At 33.4% G+C, this 7,623-nt stretch overlaps 1 long non-coding RNA gene across 1 annotated transcript; it reads left to right on the plus strand.

Annotated features, from left to right (window-relative positions):
* Positions 1 to 4,051: 4,051 nt before the first annotated feature.
* Positions 4,052 to 7,223, plus strand: LOC148771684 (uncharacterized). Its single transcript, XR_016030273.1, has 3 exons — positions 4,052 to 4,258; positions 4,345 to 4,402; positions 7,020 to 7,223. It is a non-coding gene; the product is annotated as an uncharacterized LOC148771684 (long non-coding RNA).
* The last annotated feature ends 400 nt before the right edge of the window (positions 7,224 to 7,623 follow it).

Raw genomic sequence — 7,623 nt, forward strand, 5'->3', positions numbered from 1 at the left:
TTTTTTTTTTTTTGTTTTTGTTTTTGTTTATCTTTTAAGTGGATGAAGTAGTTGATACGATACTAAAGAGTAAAGACTACACCACAAGAGTTGATGACACTTTGATTTTAATTTTTTGGGTAAACCCTAAATGTGCTATAATGGCTATTTATAGGTCTATTTTTGTTTAAATTATAAAATATGTAATATTGACCCCTTTAATTTCATTCGATTTCTAGTGACGTTATTAATAGAAACATTCTGACAAAAAAAAATTGGTCTTAAAATTGGCTGTCTAATCTAATTTGAATGATTAATCAACTAGATTTTAATGTCGATTGAGATAGTTAAGCATTAATGAGTTACTGTTTTAATATGAGAAAATTCAAAACATGAAAATTGAAACGACATTTAACATTTTAAATTTTGTACCGACCGGTATTCAAAAGGCAAAATCAAAATTTATGAGGAAATAAAAAATTAAAAAATAAATAAAAAAAAGTAAACATATTAAAAAAAATGCAAAAATAATAAATTTTGGAACGGTGCAATGCATCTACCGTGCAAAAAGGACAGACTACATAGTACAGTTTACATTTAATAGAACTGGAGGATGTTTGGATAAGCTTATAATAGCTTATAAGATATTTAAAAGCTTATAAGTTTTTGTAAAGTGTTTGGTAAAAGTGAATAAATGTTTTTTTACAAATTTAAAAAACAAGTTGTTGGAGGTACTTCTATCCCACGTTATTTAAGATCTTATAATGAGTAAAAATAGTTTATAAATTTATTATCTAAACACTTTAAAAAATAATTCTAAAAATAAGATGTAACGGCTTATCATTTCTTAAAACAATTTATCAGACGTAAGAGTTTATCAACTGTTTAAATAAACTTAGCCAAACGGACCCCTAACCCAAACACTTTAAAATATAATTATAAATAAAAGCTTATAAAAATAAGAGATACCAACTTATCAAATTTTAAAGAAACTTATCAAACCTAAGAGCTTATAAGCCATATAAAATAACTTAACCCAACGAACTCTTAGTTGTACATTTGATTTTTATGGACTCAGGGCTAGTGTCAATAATCTCAACCTACTCTAAAGTTTAAATCAATAATTCTTGTACTTGCGGAAACGACGATTTATATTTTATATTGATGTTGTTACGTGACAAACAAGTAATTAGTTACGCAATTATAATAATCTATATATCACAAGCATATATAATCATCTTCTCTAGTGAGAGACTATACAATTACAGTTAAACCTCCGTAATGGTACTAACAAAATTCTATTAATTTAGTGAAAATATTAAATTATGGAGTTAATAATTTTACCAATTTGAGACCAGAGGAAATTATTATTTAAGCGAGGTTATTAATTTATTGATGTTTGATATACCTAACTGGACCGATCCAATATGCCCCAATTTTATCTAATAATTGGCCCCAATACACGAAAATCCAGACACCTTCAATATAAGGCTTGAGCCCAATAAAATAAATCCAACTCAATCAACTACATATAAATAGAGATTTTTACTCATTTGTTATAGTACGTTCTATTATTCACAAGTATTCTAGAGTGCTTATTCTCTCTACCATCTCCACGATCCGTACATCTGACTTGAGTGTCGGAGGGGTTTCCGCCGGATCAACCCCCAGCTTAGTTCACATGTGTTCATTTCGCAGGGACCTTAGGATTATCGAATTGGCAAGCTATTGACCTTGCCTCTCACCCAGCACGCTCCTCATCATTGGTCTTTTCGACTTGCTCCTCCTGCTCCACGAGATATCTCCATATAACTATAAGCTATATCAAAATTCAGACAGATAATATTAGATAATCGAGACTTATAATTTAAAACGAAAACATATTAACTTAAAAAAAAATTTACCCGACACATGTCTCCTCCAGCCAACGAAAGCATATGATCACGACCTTTACCCGACATCCGACTTCGGTCGTACTCCCCAACGAAATCCTCGGTCTTCCTCAGCACGATAGTATGATCGGTCGTATCCCAAAAAGAATCCTTCCCCTCTCGGTTCACCCCGTATGTGAACAGGCATTCGCCTGCACCCCCTAGAGGCACATGAGAAACCTCAGGATCCACTCGAGGCCGTTTCGGTGCAGGCACATACTCGATCTCAACTAACTCATCCTTCCCATTATTGACCACTCGATCCAGCTCATCCCCCTCAACACTATGGTTACGATCATCTCCACTCACATGCGGGGCCTCCACGCGGGTCACTTCGTGCGATTTGCTACTACTTGATTTTGCTTGCTTCAAGGGATCCCTCCTCGCTTGCTTTTTCGCACCTCCAGTAGCCTTCTTCCGAAGAGCCGCGAAATCAATACACCCATCTATTAAAAAAAAAAAAAAACAAAAAACCATTTACTCACAGATGGATAAAATAGAATAGCAGAGACAAGACAAAATAAGGCATAGAGGAATAAAATGCATAGACTACACGCAACGATGTAGGCGCCTGACCCTTTGGATTAATACAACTCGGATCGAACTCCAAAGCACAGTACCTCGACTCCTTAATACGTTTCTTCATATTATTTATTATCTTGAAAGATTCACATACCGGATTCCAAACAAGGGGAACATCGGACGTCGGAGCCCTTACATAAAAAAATAAAGTACTCCATTTGTCCCACTTCAATTTAATCCCCTTCAAAAATCTGTAAGGAACCCGAGGATGTGTGCAGAAGAAGGGTAAATCACTTGAACGATGTAGTGTAAACAAGGCCTTGAACATCTCAACACTAATCGGTAATCCTACTTCGCTCATTCTTCGTCGAAACGCTTCGAACGTGAGAATCACATTCGGAGTTAATTGACTATATCCTACCCGAAATCCCTCGCATATCTTCAAAAGAGTTGAGTCAGGCACAATCTGCGAGGAACATGTCAAATATGCGACGTATTGGGTGTGGAACCCAACAGGAGGTGCATACAATCGTTCACCTTTCTTAGGCAAGAGCATCTCCTCGGAGCCCCAACTAGCTGACGAAGAATACATAATTGAGATTCGGTTAACGAAGTATCAAAATCCACCAACTTCAGATTAAGTGGTTTTATTTTCTTCCCTCTATTTTTGTCTATAATGACATCTTCGCGTGGAATGTCATCACCATCTCCCACATCTCCATCCGGATTTACACCACTCTCGGATCCCTCGGATCCCTCGGATGTTGGGGATCGTGCATGTATACGCAGCAGAATTTAATTTTTTTTAGATCATACTAGTTTCGATTACATGCATAAACTAATCACATAGTCAACGTACCTTAACGCTTCCGCCATACATATGGTAATTATCGATTTAATTGAAAACACGTAAAACCGAAAATTACGAAACATGCTTGTTCATCATTCAATAAAATCGAAACACGTAATCACATATTACTCATAATCATAAATTATAATTCATACAAACATGCTCGAATTAATTTACGAAAGTTTCGATTTATTTACCTCTTGTTGTAACACCCCGCGTTTCCGATACCCGATTTCCGTATTTTCCCTCTCGTCTCCTTTGCATGAATATGTGTTGTATGTGCGAATTTTATTAGTTGCTTTTCAATTTGCTTTATTTGCTATTTATGTGAAATTATGTGAACTAATGTGCATTATATGTCTACATAAATATTTTTGATTTTATTCTCTATTTGCGCAACTAAAATGTATTTTATGTGTTTAATATAATTGAACATGTGAAATTATGTGATTTACGTGGATTTAGTTTTAGTAACATAAGAATTTATTTTCTCACACTAGAAAGTTTATATGCTTAATTGATAGTAATTTCCTCTTTTTAAATTGGCTAGGATTGTATGTGTTGCATGCATACACTTATTCCATGTGCATTTCCACTTGGCTTTTCATTTAGCATTATTTTTAAGATATCTTAAATGAAATTGCCTAGAAGTCCCTCTAGATTATTTCAAGTTACTCCTAATTGCAAAAAGACCCCTCTTCATACTTACTCATTAAGAATACAAGCCTCTTCAATTCTATAAATAGCACCCTCTCCTCTTCATTTCCACACACCAAAAAATCAGCCAAGTCCCCTTCTCCTTCCCCCTCTCCATCGATCAAAATAGCCCAAAGTAGAAGAAGAAATCTCTTCTTCTAATTCAAGCCTTCTCCATTAAATCTCTTCCTTCTTCTTCTTCTTCTTCTCGTTTTTCTTTCATAAATTCCTAGCTAGGATAGTTCTTCATCTCCAAAAGGAGAGTCTTCAACCAAGAAGGGTAAGCAAATCCTTGTTCTTTGTTTCTTTCCTAAACTTTTCGAAATCCCCTATAGTTCCTATTTCTAATTTTCGAAATTCTTGAAGGATTCTCTAGTGGGTTTCAAATATATACAAAGCCTTTCAAATTCTCAAAGACCCTAAGGTAAGAATCATGGAATTCTTGCTACATCAAGCTAACATCAATAGTATTTCCTTCTCTTCTCTTTTTGAAAAACTCCCTTTCTTGAGTGTTTGAAGAAATCGAAAGTTTTATGAAAGAAAGTGCTCATAGTATGTTATATTATATATTTAGCCTCATGCATGTTAAGATCCATGCTTGAATCCTTGACCTTTGATGAGAAAAATGATGATGATGTTTTGATATGTTTAATTTCATGTTTAAAGCTTTGCATGTGAGAATCTAGCTCTTGATTATTGATTCTGGAAAGAAAATAGAAGATTGGTGAGAAAACCGAAAATTTGATGATTATATGCTATGAAATTAATTATCTTGATGTTTATAATGATTGCATGTTAAGATTTACTAATTATGATTATATGTTTAAGGTTTTGATTTGAGGCACATAAGTTGATTGGGTCTAGAATCTTGAAATAGATTGTTATATGTAAAATTTTCAGATTCATAGGTACGGATTTTAACCCATGTTTCACCCACGAGTTTATTTATGAAAACTACGAAATTTTAGATGAGGATAGATCTCTCTATTATGGTCATATTGATATGTGGCTTGTAATTTTTGGAGTAGAAATGAATGAGTTATGAATTATTTACCGAAACTGTACAGAACTAGAGTTAGTTTAGAATTAGTAATGAAATCTAACGTTTTCCTCTTTCAAATTTAGTGAATCAACTTGGAACATAACCCCAACTTAGAAAACTCATTTGAGATAATATTTGGCAGTTTTTGACACAGTAGATAATTTATAAGAAATATTTGAAGTCCCCTCCCCTGTTCTAAGTTTTAAACTGCACTACTGTACCATTTTACTTATTTAACCTAATTTCCTAAATATTTTCTAAAACTGTTTTTCTGGAGTATATAAGACTCCTAATAGTATATGTAGTTAAAATTTCAAAAGGTTTGGATGAATATGTAAAGCTCAATAAATTTTTAAAGTGACTCCCTCTGTTCAGATTTCAAAACTGTACCACCTTAGAAATTTATTTATATCTCTTACTCGGATAATGATTTTTCTAAACTGTTTCTCGGTGGTTTTAAAGGCATATAAAGGAGTATGTAGTGAAACTTTCAAAGGCTTTTGATTTGTGGTGCAAGACAAATGATTTTTCAAAGTTAGGATACCAAAGCTGTTTGATTTTCTTAAGATGACTATTTTTATCAAAGTATGATTTGTGATCATGGTTCTAATATACGAGGTAGGAAAGATAAGTTAGTGATGAAGGTGAAACCTCTAAGTTATGGTCTAATGATCTAAGTTTAGGTATTATGTTGCATGTTATAAGAGAGAATTAGAGTCTACTAGCCTAGAACGGTGTTATGAATCAAGTGCAAGATTTAGAAAAATGATTAATTGATTTATAATGATAAATTAGAATACTTGATTGTTTTCGTATATTATTTGTGATGTTATGTGACCCTTTTGAAATAAAGGTTTATGTATTAAGTGATTAGACTAAAGTAATGCCGTATGTGATAATTTTCATAATTCATGATATGAGTGATATTGATATGCTATGAATGACATGGTTATATGATTATGTGATTACAATATGGTTAAAGTTGAAGAATGCCCTTCTTGGTGCTACTATGTGATAATAAATATTTATGTGTGTTCATGGAATGAAATGTGAAGTAAAGGTGCTATGTTCTATATGATTATGTGTTCAATGATTTGATTGAAGATGTGAAGTATAATTGTTGTGATACTTGTTACTTTTATGTTTGTTTATTTGATTAAACATAGATAGATCATGTAAGCTTCATGTCATTCATTAGTAAGTCTAAGATGCATACATCACGATTTTTCAAAGTTAAAAATGTTTGGAAATTGGTTGTGGATCTAGGTGAATAAGTATGGGATACGGGGGGCTGGTATCCCGTTAGTGGTTGATAATTGGGGTCCACATAGGGGCCTGTCCACATAGGGACTGATTCACATAGGAATCGGGATTATAAACCACTAACTCGGCTATAGTAAAGTTATAGCCGTGACTATATTCCGGTTAGCGGTTGATAGTTGGGGTCCACATAGGGGCCTGTCCACATAGGGACTGATTCACATAGGAATCGGGATTATAAACCACTAACTCGGCTATAGTAAAGTTATAGTCGTGACTATAGTAAAGTTATAGATCACAAGCTCCAAAATACACGGCTTATTGCCGAACTCCACGATTGTTTTTCCAAACGGGCCCAATGTTTTCTCATGAAAAGTTTTAAAAGTCTAAAGTCTCATTTTCATGCATATTGCATATTATAGTATAGAAAGGAAGGGTGTTAAGTACCCGACTTTTGCATATTAAAGTAAAGAGAAAGAAGGGTGTTAAGTACCCGACTTTTGAAAGAAATGAAAGGATGTAAAGTATCCTTGAAAGATTTAAAGGAAAGGTAAAGGTAAAGTATAGTAAGTGTAAGTTTCGAATGATTGTAAATTTATTATGTGTTCGTGTATACCTATATATATATATATGTGTATATATATAAATTATGTGTAAAGTCTTTTTCAAAATCTTGTTATTACTTCCGGATTCTTACTGAGTCTTTTTAAAGGCTCATATAGATGTTATCTTGGTGTAGGTAGCTCATGATCCGAATCCGAGGAGCAAAGTTGAACCAAGTCCGGGGAAAGCCGAGGAATCGAGCCGTATGGAATTTATGTGGATTTAATTAACTTCCGTTTTGGTACTTAAATCTTTTTAGTGGATTGTAATCCGTAGTACTTGGATATGTTATCGGGAAATGATTTTTAATCCTTATGTATAATATAATATTTTCCGATTATTCTTATTCATTTCTAATGTTGATTTCTTAAGAGCTCCACCACAATTCGAATTTATTATTTGAAGCAAGAAAATGTTTAAAGGAAAATGTGGCACCGAATAAAGAGTGAAGTTGTTTTGACTTAAATCTATGAAGTGTTCGACTTCAAGTGTTTTTCAAGAAAGATTTTTATCGAACAAAAATTGAAGCGAAACACTTCAAGTATTTTCAAAACTAGAGAAAACTTTACCACTTTTCTCTAGAACTTTGTTTCGAAAAAACAAAACCGTATTTTTTTCAAAAGGTCTTCCGCTGCAACTTAATAGAAAAACCTTTATACCATTTTCCGGTATAGAGTGTAAAGTAAACGGGGTGCTACACTTGTAGCGTGAGATTTCGACGAATCGAAACCTAGAACCAA

The sequence above is a fragment of the Erythranthe guttata genome, chromosome 3 (genome assembly GCF_056151865.1).
Source record: "Erythranthe guttata isolate IM_541 chromosome 3, IM_541, whole genome shotgun sequence".
Lineage (NCBI taxonomy): Eukaryota > Viridiplantae > Streptophyta > Magnoliopsida > Lamiales > Phrymaceae > Erythranthe > Erythranthe guttata.